Consider the following 17,122-nt stretch of genomic DNA (forward strand, 5'->3'; position numbering starts at 1 on the left):
CTTTACCGACAAATGATGCAAAGGCAGTGCTAAATTTTCTTCATAAGCAAATTTTCACAAGGTTTGGAACGCCTCGGGTAATCATAAGTGATGAAGGATCGCATTTTTGCAACCGTAAGTTCACTTCTATGATGCAGCGTTATAATGTGAATCATCGAGTAGCTACTGCCTATCATCCGCAAACAAATGATCAAGCGGAAGTGTCTAACAGAGAGATAAAGCGCATTCTAGAGAAGGTTGTTTGTCCGTCAAGGAAGGATTGGTCTTTAAAGCTCGATGAAGCTGTTTGGGCTTACAGAACAGCATACAAAACTCCACTTGGGATGTCACCGTTTCAGTTGGTGTACGGTAAGGGATGTCATCTACCGGCGGAGCTTGAGCATAAGGCCTACTGGGCATTGAAGAAATTGAACCTGGATTTAGATGCAGCTGGTAAGAAAAGAATGCTTCAGCTTAATGAACTTGATGAATTTCGACTGCAAGCGTACGAGAATAACAAAATGTATAAGGAAAAGGTGAAGAGGTGGCACGATAGGAAGCTACATCCTAAGTTATTTGTGCCAGGGCAACAAGTTCTTTTATTCAACTCTCGGCTCCGACTTTTTCCTGGGAAGTTGAAATCAAGGTGGTCTGGACCTTTTATTGTCAAAACTGTGTTTCCACATGGAGCGGTGGAAATTTTTGAGAATGATTCGGACCAAGCATTCAAGGTTAACGGTCAGCGGTTGAAGCACTACTATGGGGACATGGCAAACCGAGAGGTGGTTAGTGCCATTTTGTTGACTACTTGAGAAAGGTACGGAACGTCAAGCTAATGACGAAAAAGAAGCGCTGCGTGGGAGGCAACCCATGAATTGTTGTTACAGGAACCCTTAGAAGTTAATAACCTATCCAAAAACACAAAAAAAAAATCAGAAAACAGGGGCTGAAATTTTTTTTTCCAGAGACCCTCTGCGCGCCCGCGCAGAAATGCTGAGCGGCCGCGCAGGGGTCGAATTCCAGAAAATTTTTTGCAGTTCAGAAAAAAAAAACACAAAAAACCCATCACAGAACATAAACCCACGAATTCTTTTGCCTTCTTCACATGCACACGAGGTCACAGTTGAGAGAGCACAGTTGTTGTGGGGAATTCTGAATGAGGAATACTATGTGGACCTTGGTGAGTTTATCTACCAAGGAATTCTGAAGTTTTTGAGGGGAGCAAAGCATATGAACATCCCTTATGCATCCACAGTTACGAAGCTATGCCGAGCAGTAGGAGTGAACTGGCCGGCTCATGAGCAGTTGCAGTTGCCAGTAGCTCCGATAGATTCTGGCACTCTGAATGGGATGCAGGAGTGGACCGGTGGTGAGCCTGAGGAGCATGGGCTGGGTTATCGTCTTCCAGGAGGACGTCCAGCACGAGGTGCTACTATGGCTAGGCCAGGGCATGGTGAGGCTGGTTCTTCGAGAGCTCAGGAGGGTGCTGGGATGGGTGATGCCCAGTATAGGAGGCTTTCACGGCGGATGGATGCCATGTATGAGACGCAGAGCAGGTTTGCTCAGGAGCTCACTCTTGCGTTAGGGACTGCTTTTCGAGGCCTTTGAGCTGATATCCAGTGGCCAGTTTTTGGTGAGGACTCTGCATACCCGCCGCCTGATACTCCACCCACTGAGGGTGATGATGATGATGACTCCGAGTAGGTATACCCTGTGTTCCTTTCTACTACCTTCACTGGGGACAGTGAAGATTTTAAGTTTGGGGGTGGTAGTTAAGGAATATTTTGTGTGTGTCATATAGCTGCATATTCATGATAGTTAGTTCATATAGTTGCATAATTTTTGCCATATAGTTTTTTTTATATAGCTTTATTTGTTTGTCATAACATATAGCTCATGCATATACCATGATCCCTTTTGCAATGATTTATCGACTGAATTGTGATATTAAGTTGTGTAGGTTGATATGCATGCTAGAAGCACTTGTATTTTCACTAAGTCTTAGAGAATGCTTAAGGGCTAGATTGTTGTTATGATCTGATTATTTTCGAGGATAATCTATTTATTATGCTTAGAATTTGATAACAGGTTCTTAGTGGTAAAGGCATGAAAAAGAAAAAAAATGGAGTAAAAATGGAATTTGTTGCTAGTTGTGGCTAGGCGTCAAATGGCTAGTAGCCGGCTCGCATGTTATGCGAGTAGTCTAGGGTTGAGCAAGATGGAGCGAAACGCACTTGCTCAGAAAAGAAAAAAAAAATAAAAAAAAATAAAATTTTTGCATAATTGATCAAGAGTGGGCTCTTTGGTATTCGAGTTATTAAGTTCTTAGGGGACTTTGTGCCTAGTGGCCTAAGGCTTTTAGAGTCTGGGATCCGCTAACCTAACGCTCGTTACATGGATACCATTGTATAAGTCTTCACAAACTTTGGACATGTGGCATATTTTACACCACATATCATTTTTGTTTATGCTTCAAATCATCCCTGAAATTAATCAAAGTGCTAACTGGTGACAGGTAAAATCTCAACCTGCGACCAAGTGATTATCCTGCGATATTGACTTAACCTGCGACTTCCATTTCTAACATGCGACTTGATTGTTAATCTGCAACTTGTTTTACCAAGCTGCGACTGATCACTCAACCTGCGACTTAGTAATCCAACCCACGACTTGCAAATTAACGTGCAACTAGTATTTGCCTTAGTGAATTTTCATTGTCTCCAATAGCAGTATCAACTTTAATTTTCTTTGTGTTTCTGAATTAAATCTCTTATGTATTGTTGATGTTTAGTGCACTGGTTTGGTTCACAAATAACTAACATGAGTTGATATAATTCAATTCCTTTTGAACTGTAGAGCTTATACATCTTTGACAATTATTTCTAGCTTCAGACATTGAACCCCTGATCTTCAATACTTCAAATCAAACCATGTAAATACTTCTGGAAGTCCTTTGATGTCTTGTTCTTCATGGAGGCTTGAACATGTTAATGAACTTCTTCCCATGACCTGAGTGTGGACTTAGAGGGTCATTTGCATCTTTGATTCTTTGTATGTATCATGTCTTCATCTCTAGGGTTCCTATGCTTCACATTTTAATATTATTTATCTGTTTTTGTTTTCATGTTGAGTTATAATTCCTCGATTACATGTTACATTACATTATGCTTTACAAGATGATAATAATGAGAGTGAAGAAAGTAAAGACGAAAATGTGGGGGTTGTGAGAAGGAGCAAAAGACAACGTACAAAAAAAATCCTATGGGTCTGATTTTATGACCTATTTGCTCGAAGAAGGTGATCCGAAAACCTATAAGGAAGCGGTTACCTCACCGGATGAGTGATAAGTGGCATTTTATAGCACTTAGAATGTCTTAAAATGGCTTAAATTGGTGTCTTGAAATCACGTATTTTGTGTATTTGATGCGTTTTTCTAGTGTTTATGCATTTCAGGGTATTAGTTGCATTTCGGAGGAGGAATCATCAAGAATAAGTCTTGGCATGTGTTCACCATTGCGAGAGGAAAAGAACGGGCAGATTACGGCGAAGAAACGAAGCAAACCTGGATTTTTTCCAGTAGGGTCCTGCGCGCCCGCGCAGCAATGCTGAGCGGCCGCGCAGCAGCCTTGCGCGCCCGCGCAGAAATGCTGAGTGGCCGCGCAGGGTCGGGGAAAAGGATAAATTATTTTAGACTTCTACTTCTGTTTGGCTTCCAACTTCTATGTAATCTAAGTTTTATGGGACTATTATATAAGTAGATTTGAGACGTTTTTACAGAGAGAATGAAGGAGATTATGTTTTAGATTGTGTTTTGCGCAAGAAGCGAAGGAGATAAGGAAGAAGACCGATTTAGCACACTGCAGTGAAGAGGAAGCATATTTTCTTGTGATTCTTGTTTCGTTGTAACGTTGGATGCTAGTTTTCTTGCTTTGACTTATTTACTCTTGTGACGTATTCTGTTTTAATATAATTAGTTTAGTTATTATTTTCTTGTGTTGTTTATCATGATTTCATATGAACCCATGATGGCGATAAGTTCTATTATGGGCTAATCGTGATCATGGGGTTGCAACGGATTTATTATGGAATTCTTTAGTTAATTGTTTAATACTTTAGTATGTGATGATTGCATGATATCTAGTATTGGTTGTGCGTATTCGTCTTATGTGCGTCGCGAACATATAAGATAGGGTGTTAATCTCTTGTGAAGCGACGGTGGATCTTGAGATTTAGAACTTGCCATGCTAGCATAGGTTCATGTACGTTGAGCATGATTAGTGGGTAACTCTAACAGTTTTATTTGCCCTATATAATCAAAAGGAATAACTTGTGCTTAAATCGTTGTGTTGTCAATTTCTATAGACATATAGGAACTCAACATGATTGATGACTATTCAACTTCTATCTTAATTGTGGATGTTTGGTAGAATGGTATTAGTACAATGAAAGTTGGCTTTTATCAGTTTCGTGTTATTCGATTAATGTCATCACTGTCACATGCTAAAGGTAATAACAATGGCTATAGAAGGAAGTAATAATGAAGTTGTGATCTCATGAGTGTTTTATTATTGATAAATTGAAGTGTTAGTTAAGTGGTTAATTAAGTAGTTAATTATAGTTAATATTTAATCAACAATTTTAAGTGTTATTATCTTAACATTGAGAAGTAGTCATACATTGGTGAGTGAGTTAAATTAGACAATAAATTAGTCTGAGTCTCTGAAGGAACGAACTAGAAAGTATTCTATATTACTTGCGAACGCGTATACTTGCGTGAATATTAGTGCGTGTTTTCGCCCTAACAATGAGCCTACGTGGAAAGAGGCCATTAAGAACGAAGTTGATTCTATTATACAGAATCATACTTGGGAATTAGTAGACTTGCCAACTCTTTGTAAATCATTAGGTACCAAGTGGGTGTTCAAGAAAAATTTGAAAACCGATGGCACTATCGATAAATATAAGGCCAGACTTGTAATCAAAGGATACAAGCAACAGAAAGGCCTTGATTACTTCGACACATATTCTCCTGCAATGAGAATAACATCCATAAGGATGATGTTTGCTATCGCTACAATGCGAAATCTAATTGTACATCAAATGGATGTGAAAACAGCCTTTCTAAATGGGGATATAGATGAGGAAATCTATATGGAACAACCTGAAGGGTTTGTTGTCCCTGGACAAGAGAGAAAAGTCTGTAAATTAGTGAAATCACTATATGGTTTAAAGCAAGCGCCTATGAAATGGCATGAAAAATTTGATGAGATCGTGTTGGAAAATGGATTCAAAATCAATGAATGTGATAGTTGTGTCTATTACAAGGAAAATGAGAGAAGCCATGTCAAGGAAAATGACAGCGGTTATGTCATGATGACATTGTATGTAGATGATCTACCTATTGCCGGAAACAATGATAAAGTGATCAAATCTACTAAGGACATGTTAAAATTGAGATTCGACATGAAAGACATGGGACCAGCAAATGTTATTCTAGGAATTTAAATTTTTAGAACATCTGAGGGTATCGCACTAAGTCAACCTCATTACGTTGACAAGATATTAGAAAAATTTCTTAAGGATGAATTTGAGAAAGCTAGGACACCTGTGGATATGAGTTTACATCTATCCAAGAATAAAGGTGTAAGAATTTCCCAAGTGGAATACTCGAGAATAATCGGAAGTCTGATGTACCTTATGAGTTGTACAAGACCAGACATTGCATACTCAATTAGCATGTTGAGTAGATTTATGAGTAATCCGGGAGCTGATCACTGAAAAACAATCATAAGGGTACTGAGGTATTTGAGGGGAAATCGAGACTATGGATTGCACTATGGAAGATATCCAACAGTATTAGAGGGATATACTAACGCAAACTGGATATCTAGAAAGAAAGCACTAAAGTCTACGAGTGGCTACGTATTTACACTAGCTGGAGCGGCATTATCATGGATATCCTCGAAGAAAACGATGATAACTCATTCCACGATAGAATCCGAGTTCGTGGCACTAGATGCGTTGAAGAGGCTGAATATCTACGCCAATTTCTGGAGGATATTCCAAGATGGCCAAAGCCTGTGACTGCAATAGGGATACATTGTGATAGTCAATCCGCTATTGGCAGAGCACAGAGCACGATGTATAATGGAAAGTCCCGTCATATACGACAACGACATAGTTCGATTAGACCATGAATCTCAACCAGAGTTAGCACTATTGACTATATATCGTCAAAGGATAATATCGCGGATCCGCTAACCAAAGGGTTATCAAGTGAAGTGGTTGAGAAATCATCGAGAGGGATGGGCTTTAAGCCTATTGCTTAATGGCATAATGGTGGAAACCCAACTATTGCAGACTGGAGATCCCAAGAACTTGGTTCAATGGGACAACTAAATCATGATGACCAAATCATTGTTGGGGTAACCCCTGGCATGTTCCTATGATAAGAAACAGTGAGACCCGTAAGGTACGAGGTTAAGTTTGAGCTTTTAATGATCTTTTATTAATACATGAAGTTCAGAAGTGAACACATGGAATTCAGTTGAGTAAACGCGGGTTACTCTATATGATAAAGATCACCTATATGGGAGAGAAGTGGGGCCGCTTCAAAGGAGAATTGCGAGGCACAATTCTTTAAAAACTCCTGTAGAACCAGGATGATGTTCCATGGCCAAAATGGACATACCCATGAGAGATGAACGAGTCAGAAAATATATAGTGATAAGTATAATATCGTTTACACAAATGGTCGAACAGTTCAAGGACAAGCACGTCTACTGTCTACCAGTAAAGTTGGTATGCTTACTCGAGCGAAGGTTCAAGGACCATTCTCTACCTATCATATGCTATACCTGATCGAAGAAACTATCACCAAGTCAAACTCCGTGTCTGTCTGTCTGATGTGTGCTACTGAAATATCAATCTCACCCATGTGGGGGATTTTTAGAAAATGTGGGTATTACACCCCACATTTTCGAGTTATTTTGAGCCGCGCTTGAGTGGTAAGTTGTTGCGTGTGTGCAACGAGTGACGCTTGGAATGTGTTCTCCTTCATGAGAGATTTTTGAGGCACTTTGAATCACTCAAAATGATAAAGGGATGAGTGAGATATGATTATCCAAAGATGGTCCCTTAAGACCGAAAAATGAGTTATAAAACCTTAAGTCCCATATTGAAAAGGAAAAGAGATTTCCTTAGCTTTATGTAGCAACACACATATGTAGTATTCACTTCTGTTATCTATGTGTTGCTCTATCACCTACGCGGGCGCGCAGGGGGTGCAAATTGTGGGATTTTGAGGGGAAATACGAGGCTTCACAAGCCTTCGGGCTTTCTGCGTGTGCGACATGCGGACACGAATGTGGCAGAAAATTGGCCCGAATAATGCCGAACTAGTTTTGCTAATTTTTATTTTCCGTTGGGCCCGGGCTCAAATAAATTGACTAACATTTTTGTTTTTGTGTCGGTCGAATTAATTAATTGACCACCGACCTAGTTACACCGACCTAATTAATTAACACGTTTTATTTAATTATGGCAATTGTGTAGCGCACAAGTTTTTCCTCCCTATATAAACACCTCTAGGGCGTTAGGGTTATACACACAAATACACAGTCATTCCTAAACGCCTACCCTCTAACCCGTGATAGTTTCTTTCCCGCTTTCAAGATCGCTGAAAGTGCTGACCTTTGGCGGCGCCACTGCAATCCGTTTTATTCTGGGAGGCTTTTTGTTCGCACAATACGGTGAGGGCTAACAAGCTTTAAGGACACAGTTCCGCACTGGACTGGAGTTTTTATATCCTTCGCAATACGCTTCATGTCTCCGTTCCTTTTCTATTATTCGGTTATCTGTTTTGCACGCACACACCTATACGTATATTTGATTCTGCACATATTGTTGATAACATAACCAACATCTACACCATCCTCCAGGATCCTCAGAAATAAGACATAACTCTCTTTCCGGAAGTAAAAGATACAAATGTCAGAGTGATTGAACCCATAGTTCAAAGACTTGCAGGAAAATAATAAAGCTTTCATTTTACATTTATCTTATTTGCAGAATCATGTGCTTCAATTTTTTTCAAAACTCATAAATGTATTTTAAACTATAACTTTGTTAGTCCCTTAACAATGTAACAAGAATTACAGAAGGGGGGTTGAATGGAATTCTTGAAACTTTTTCTTGAATAAAAATGTTCTAACTCAAATATATATATATAGAAGTGTGATTTGATTAGCAGAATACAGAATAGTTACTTGAAATGAATCAAAACACAAGTAATTAAAAACAAGAGTCTTTAAAAACTTTCTGGTGGATTTGAATGATTCCACCAGAGATATATAATATATATCAAGAGAACTCTGTGTGCAAAAAGCTCACAGCTGCTTACAAAATGATAACAACTAAGAATGAGAGAAATGCTAAGAATACAGCTTACAAATGTTTCTCTCTTGGTTGCTTAGTTTCTTAGTACTTATTCTATTGCTGCTTCTTGGTTTATATATCACCAAGATTATAAAGTAATAAGACAAGATAATAAAACAAAAACTATCAAGTCTAATACAATGCTACTTCATTACTCTATTCCAGTATCTTTGAATATCTTCATAATAGCATGAAAATGGCAATGCTTCTTTGTTCTCGAAAACCCAGTTGAATAGGCTACCACATTCTATTTTCATACACTCGACGTATGTGACTGAGTTGTCACTGTCAATAGATATTTGAATTCTTTATCCGTTGGGTTTATGATCATCCATCGAGTTAATGATCATCCGTCGGGTTGTTGATCATCCGTCGAATCCATTGTTGTTCATCTGTCGGGTAGCAATCAGGCACTTGACTTCATTTCATTTATGAAGAATTACAAGACATCATCTATGTACAATTAATCAACCTATTCTGCATATCTAGTTAAAGTCAACATGATTTAAGTACTACTACAGATTTTAAATAATGTGTATGCAGAAATGTGCTACAGACTTATTGTTACATAAGCTACTCACTCGATGGATAATAAGTCATCATCCGTCGGGACTAAAGTGAGTTATCCGTCGGGACTATAATCCTTATCCGTCGAGTGCTACAATTTCACTAAGTAAAATCTACCAAGGTATTTTGTTCATGAAATCATCAAGTACACAACATATACACAACAATCTCCCCCAATTTATGTCTACTGGAATTGTAGCCATAAATTAAGAGATACTTGATGATAACAAAACACCCTAAAAATACAACTTTAAAGGAAAGTAGATAATACTGAAGAGTGCTTCAAATAACAAAATGTACACAGTTTTTCTCACAGTCATTTTCAAGATGCTCCTCTAGCCTGAGCAGATTTATCTAGTTCCTTGAAGGTCTGGATCTCTTTCCAAGCTTTCTGTTATTTTCTTCAATCTGATTTTGGAGCTGCCTGTGGAATTCCAGTTCATCAGATTCTGAGAGATTTAACTTTTCTTGTATTTCCAAGAGAGTCTCATTGCTAGAGATGCTCAATTGGTCTTCTAATCTAAAAAATCTTCTCACACTTTTGTCATCCATGAACTCCATCAGCCAGTAGGGCCTTAGATGCACTCTTCTCCCTGTGTAAGGGATGATTAGAGTCTTTGGTAGTGCATCTTTAGCTCTAACACTTCTTAGTTCTTCAATCTTCTTCAGTACCAATCTTCTTGCAGTAACATTGAACCCAAAGTTCTTCTTGAAAGATGAATAAACCTTAATCAGTACAGCTTGGCTTTCTTGAAGGATCCTGTGAAGTGGCCACTGAATCTCCTTTCCTCCCTTGTACTTGAACACTAACCTTTCAGGTAGGTTTCTGTATGCATCAATTCCTCTCACTTCATCTAGTTCATCTAGATAGAGATTTAGATCAGAAAACTCCTTGATGTCACACAAGTACATATAATCTCCTTTGTTGACTTTAGATTGAGCTTTGACTAGAGATTTGGATTTGAGAGGTGACAACTTCACTTTCTTGACTGCTCTTGACTTTGTTCTCTTTGGCTTGTTAAGGATTGGCATATTGAAGTCAGGAATTGGTATATTCTCCCATTCTATTGGCTCATCCTTAGGCACAATAGGTTCACCATAAATGTTCCTGTAAGGATCCACCACCTTGATATCTTCAAATACCGCAGAGGGTTTTGATGCTTGAGTTGTAGTTGGAGTGGATTCCTTGGGAAACTGATTCTCCAATTCCTTATCAACAATGTCCAGTTTCCTTTTGGTTCTTTTAGCCAATTCCTTGATTCTTGGAGACTTCTTCTGTTGTTCAACTTGCTTCTTTGGATCTTGAGATTCAATGATTTCAGATGGCTGAGTAGAAATCTGTTGTGATGAATTTATAGCATGTAGCTTGGCCAAGATAGCAATTTGCTCTTTCTTTTGTTTAGCCTTTTTAGCATCTAGAGCAGCTTGCTTCTTTTACTGCTTTAATCTGGCCTTCTCTTCTCTCTTTGCTTGAGCAAATTGAGGGTGTCCAGCCACCACACAAATTTCTTTCCCATTCCTGAAAACTTTATCAATTGTCTTTTTCAAAGCTGAATCAGCTGGATCTTTATAGAAAGCAATTGACCTTGACAGAAGCTTCTTTTCATCAGGCTTAGGTGTCTCATACACAGTATCCAAAGGGTTCTTCAATGATAATTTTGAATAATTCACCCTTGGTTTCAGAATTATTTCAGCCTTTGGAGATTTGATGCTGGATGACTGTCCCCTTTCCAGATAGTTCATGCTCATCTCATTCACATAAATTTGCTTGACTTGAGAGTGATGGATGGATGACTTTATTGGCTCCTTGACTAGTTCAAACTTCTTTTGTATATCCTTATCAATCTTCTCCCAGTTGAGTGGACTCAACTTCTTCTTTTCAGCTGCTCTAAAGTTGGCTACTGCTGCTACATTTATCAGATCTATTCTGTCTGTAACTGGTGGTTTTGAAATAGTAATTGAAGGCACAATTACTTTACTGATTTGAATTTGAAGCTTCTCCCCCTCACTTGGTCCTTTCTCCCCCTTTTTGTTATCATCAAGTTGAGTAGAGGAGGGGGTTTGAGCAGCCACCAGTTTTTGAAGTAAATCTGTCTATTGGGCTTGATGAAGATGAATGACTGTTAAAGATACTTCCATAGCTGACATTCTTGTATCCAAGGCATCTATCTTGGTTGCAAGATCAGAATTTTTCCTTAATTGCCTTTTGATGTCAAGCATTATAGCTTCTGGAAGTTTAGAATCCATCTTGTCTGAAATGGCCTTCTTCATCTCCTCAATATCACCCTTGATGGTGTTTACATCCCTAGCATGTTGGAAGCCTTGAATTTGTTGAAGTTGCAGAGAGGCTAGATGTGCCTGAAGGAGCTTCTTGGTGCTGGCATTTGAAGTGGTTTGAAGAGCAGTATTTGTCTGATTGATTAGTTGGATCAGGGTTGTCTTGAAGTAGTGCTCATCACAGTGCTTTGAAAATGCCCATGATGGCATACCTGATCTTGAACTGGAACCTACTTCTCCCCTATTTCCATTGCTTCATCTTCACTATCCCAACTTTCATCACCAAAGAAATCTGCTGAGCCACCAGTCTCATAATCCACATCACCAGCTGTAGAAGGCAAAGCTGTGATGGCATCCTTAGCTCTTATCATAGACTGTGTGGTATGCACCAGATTGAACATCCTTTTTGCATTGTCATTTCCCTGTTCAGCTAGAAGTTGATAAGCTGGAACAGGGTGAGTAAATGCCTCAGCATCAAGGGAGGTAGAATCTATAACAGCTTTAGGTTACTGAGATAGGCCCTCCCTGTCTGCATCCTGGACATTCATAGACTCACTAGCAATGACATCCATCCTTATAGTTCCAGTACCTGCATTTCTCTCATTTTCTCTCTTTTGTTGCATCAGGGTCTCACCCTGGCTCCCCACCCTCACACCCTCACCTTCACCTTCTAAGGTGGGACTCCTCTCACTTTCTTTTACCAATCCTGAAGAAATGGATTGCATAGATTCACTCATTTCCTCTCCTTTTTCCTGGGAGCAACCCAGACTCTCACTCAAAACACTCTTCTCTCTCAATCCTAATAGTGTCTGTACAACCACTAATTCTTCTGCACTTGAAATAAATGAAGTTTGAAGCTGTGCAGAGATACTCGATGGATGAGTGATATCCATCGGGTGAGTGGTTTTGCTATCCGACGGATAACTGCTGTTAAGCTTATCCATCGGGATACAATCACTACTCGACGGATGAGCAATATCCATCGAGAGAGTAGAATGAATGAACTAGGAATGGAAACTATTGTGGACTCTGTGCTGATTGATGATATTTTGGGCACAGATGATTCAACAGTTCCTGAAAGAATGGGCAAGTGAGCCAATAAATCATCTAAAAGATGATGCTCACTTGCACTAGATTTTGGCTTCCCCAACAAAGTTAAAGAAGGGGAATCAAGAATTGATGTATTTATCATATCCACATCCAGTGAGTTTGTGGGTGAGTTTGGTGTTTGAGGTGCTTCTATTACTAGAGATTTTGGTTGTGACTCCACATTTATTGAAGTCGCATCAAACTGAATTTGTGAAGGTGCAGTGACTGTGTCTTTAGCACCAGTTTGCACAGTGTGTGTACCCTGTGCATCCCCAAGGGTTTTAGATTTCTTCTTTCTGGCATAAGTTTGGGGTGAGCTTGTATCCCTAACCCTCTTGGCATGTGCTCTTGGTTGAGAGCTTTGTTCAATAACTACATCCTTTTGGGAGGATGCAGCTAGAAATAAGCTTTTATCCTTTTTAAGCACTACAGTTTGTTGGGAAACTGCAGTGTGGCTAGGCTGGGAACCACTCAACTTTCCATCCTTATCCTTAAGGTTTCTTTTATGTTCACCCCTTCCCTCACCTGTCTTACCCACCTGCACACTCCCCTCTTTGGTTTTGGTGGATTTTGCAACTGGCATCTTTTGAGAGATACCAGAGGGGGCTTTTTTTGATTTGGATTTTGAAACATTTGCAGGTTTGATAGCTTGGGTAGGCAACTATTAGGTTATTGACACAGTTGTCATAGCCACACTAGAACTTAAAGAAATTAGTGAGGTTGGAATAGTGGTAGGAATAGATGAACTTGCCTCACTTACCTGAGGTGCTTCCATTACATGGAAATAGAACAGTGGCACCTCCTTGTGATGATTGGCCCCGTTCAAATCTGCAATGAGCCTTCTCTCTTGAACCCAACAATCTAATTTGTTGTTAGGGTTCTCAAGCACAATACCCTCAGAGAGATGGTTAGCTAACATCATAAAGAATCTAGCATAATACACATTCTTACCTCTCTTATTTAACTATCCTAGTTTAAAACCTAACTCAAACAAAACAAGGTCACTGAAATTATAGAATTTATCTGTAACTAGCATGTAGAGTATATTAAGCATGGAAATATTAACTGAATCAAAATTACTGACTTTACCTGAAAATACCTTTGTCACTACATCACACATAAAACTCCATTCCTTCCTAAGACCCAATCTCCTAATGTCAGTAGAAAGAGCATAGTTTATGGAATTAAGCATATTAATTATATCAGTGTCAGTGTGTGGTGAGGTCACAGTGTTATTAGGAATCTTGAAACATGCTTTTATAACATCACTATTGATACAGAATTCTTTACCTTTAATGGTTAGAGTGATGGTCTTATCTGTTGAGTTGTATGTAGCAGTGGTCCACATCTATTCAACAATTTCATAAAAAATTGCGGCAGATTCCAGCATGGCATAGCTAAGCTTGCAATTCTTCACAAAGTTCATCATCTTGTGATAGTCACCAGATTGCTGAATACCCTTGTTTACTAATGCAGTGAAATTGTTCTTCCCATAAATAAACCCAGTTTGAGACATAATCTTGACAACGGGCGCCATTGTTAGAGAATGAGAGCTTGAAAAGAGAGAGAGTGAGTGCTTTGAAAGAGAAAGAAATTTGAGCAGTTGATTTAAGAATGATAAAAGAAAAGCAATTGAAATGAAATAAGCTTTTATACTGTCTCAAAAATAACTGCTAAAAATAATAATGTAAAATAAAGTAACCAATGAAAATTGCCTAAAATAGCCGTTTAAAAATAAACTGTAAAAATTCCATCCATTATCCGTCGTGTTATGCTTACAAACTGTAAGTATACTCGATGGATAATGTTCAGGGAATTAACGGCTGAGATTAAGACAATTCAACGGATGAGGATAAACTGTTATCCGCCGAGTCATAAAATATTCCAGAAAAATAATTAATTTTTATTAGCAATTAGTATACTGACGGATGATCAAACTCGATGAATAAGGATCATCCGTCGAGATGCAAATTTTGACTTAGCCAAAATTTCATCCAAGACTGAAAAGTCAATTAAATTTCTGGCTGCATTTCAACTAGCAAATTATCTCATATAGATTTAAGAATAATTAAGCATACCTAACTCACTTACCAACCTTGAAAAGGTGGATTCATCCAGTGGCTTGGTAAAGATATCTGCAAGCTGCTTCTCACTTGGAACAAAATATAGTTCCACGGTACCATCCATTACATGTTCCCTTATGAAGTGATATTTGATATCTATATGCTTTGTCCTTGAATGTTGTACTGGATTTTCAGTGATGACAATTACACTTGTGTTATCACAGAAAATAGGAATCCTCTCAACTTGCGAACCATAGTCTAGCAATTGATTTTTCATCCATAAAATCTGTGCACAACAACTGTCAGCAACAATATATTTAGCTTCAGCTGTAGAAGTAGAAACTGAATTTTGCTTTTTACTGAACCAGGACACAAGCTTGTTTCCTAGAAATTGACAGGTTCCTGTTGTACTTTTTCTATCAATTCTACAACCTGCATAATCTGCATCTGAATAACCAGTTAGATCAAAACCAGAATCTCTATGGTACCAAATGCCAAGTTTTGGTGTTCCCTTGAGGTATCTAAAAATTCTCTTAATAGCTATTAAGTGAGATTCTCTAGGATCAGCCTGAAATCTAGCACATAAACATGTAGCAAACATTATATCTGGCCTACTAGCTATTAAGTACAGAAGTGACCCAGCCAAGCCCCTATAACTTGAAATATCCACAGACTTTTCAGTAGTGTTTAATTCAAGCTTAGTTGTAGTAGCCATGGGATTTTTGCAGATGTGCAATCCATTAGATCAAACTTCTTTAAAAGATCAAAAATATATTTAATTTGACTAATGAATATTTCATCACTAACTTGCTTAACTTGCAAACCAAGAAAGTAAGTTAGTTCTCCCATCATACTCATTTCATACTTACTTTGCATCAATTTGGCAAACTTTTTGTAAAGTTTCTCATTAGTAGAGCCAAAAATAATGTCATCTACATAAATTTGAACAAGTATACTAGAGCCATTAACATTTCTGTAGAATAAAGTTTTATCTACAGTACCTCTTGTGAAGTAATTTTCCAAAAGGAACTTTGATAAAGTGTCATACCAGGCTCTAGGTGCTTGCTTCAGTCCATAAAGTGCTTTCAAAAGATAGTAGACATGATCTGGAAAATTTGGATCTTCAAAACTAGGGGGCTGACTGACATAGACTTCCTCCTCAAAATCTCCATTCAGAAAGGCACTTTTGACATCCATTTGATAGACCTTGAAATTGGCATGGGCTGCATAGGCTAAGAAGATTCTGATGGCTTCAAGTCTTGCAACAGGAGCAAATGTTTCATCAAAATCTATTCCTTCTTGTTGACAGTAGCCCTTAGCAACCAATTTAGCTTTATTCCTGACTACTATGCCATTTTCATCCATCTTGTTTCTGAATACCCATTTGGTGTCTATTGGATTCTCTCCTTTAGGCTTGGGCACCAGCTTCCATATATTATTCCTTTCAAATTGGTTTAGCTCCTTCTGCATAGCTAAAATCCAATCAGGATCCAACAAAGCTTCTTCTACCTTCTTTGGTTCTTCCTTGGAAAGAAAGCTGTTGTATAGACATTCTTCTTGAGTTGCTCTCCTGGTTTGAACTCTAGAAGAGACATCACCAATTATTAGCTCAAAGGGGTGATCTTTTGTCCATTTTCTTTGTTGAGGTAGATTAGCTCTAGATGAAGAGACCTCATTGTTGTCTTGATGTGTGATTGAGTTTTGATTGTTAGAAACTCCCCCCGAGTTTGTGGATCTTTGATTTGAGAAAGGGGAACTTTCTGTAGGTGATCTATCTTGACTTCCTACTTCTTTTGATAACCCGATGGATGGTGAATTTTGAGTACCGACGGATGAAGCGGGTTGCCTTCCGACGGATAAGGCAGATTGTCTCCCGACGGATGAAGCATTTTGCAATTCGATGGATGTTGAATTTTGTGCTTCATTTGTAGTAGATTTTTCTGCATTATCCTTTAATACTGTTTCTTGATCACTTTCATCATCACTATCATCACTAACCATCTCCACATTGTCGAATTTGAGGCTCTCATGGTAATCTCCATCTTGAAGTCCTTCAATCTTTTTATCATCAAACACAACATGTATTGATTCCACAACAATGTTGGTTCTTAGATTGTAGACTCTATATGCTTTACCAACAGCATATCCAACAAAAATTCCTTCATCTGCTTTAGCATCAAACTTCCCATTTTGATCTGTTTGATTTCTCAGAATATAGCATTTGCAGCCAAAGACATGAAGAAAATTTAGAGTTGGCTTCTTGTTCTTGAACAATTGATAGGGAGTCATGCATCTTGCTTGATTAACCAGAGAAATATTCTGATTGTAGCATGCAGTATTTACAGCTTCAGCCCAGAAATAGGTTGGCAGTTTAGATTCTTCAAGCATTGTCCTGGCAGCTTCAATAAGTGATCTATTCTTTATTTCCACTACTCCATTCTGTTGTGCAGTTCTTGCTGCTGAAAACTCATGCAGAATCCCATTTTCCTCACAAAAATGCTCTCATGACAGAATTCTTGAACTCAGTTCCATTATCACTCCCGATTCTTCTAACCTTGAAATCAGGATGATTTTTGACTTGCCTTATGTGATTGATGATAATTTCACTAGCCTCATCTTTAGACTTTAGGAAATATGTCCAAGAGAACTTTGAGAAATCATCTATAATTACTAGGCAAAATCTTTTCCTTGAGATGGACAACACATTGACT

The sequence above is a fragment of the Apium graveolens genome, chromosome 6 (genome assembly GCF_009905375.1).
Source record: "Apium graveolens cultivar Ventura chromosome 6, ASM990537v1, whole genome shotgun sequence".
NCBI lineage: Eukaryota > Viridiplantae > Streptophyta > Magnoliopsida > Apiales > Apiaceae > Apium > Apium graveolens.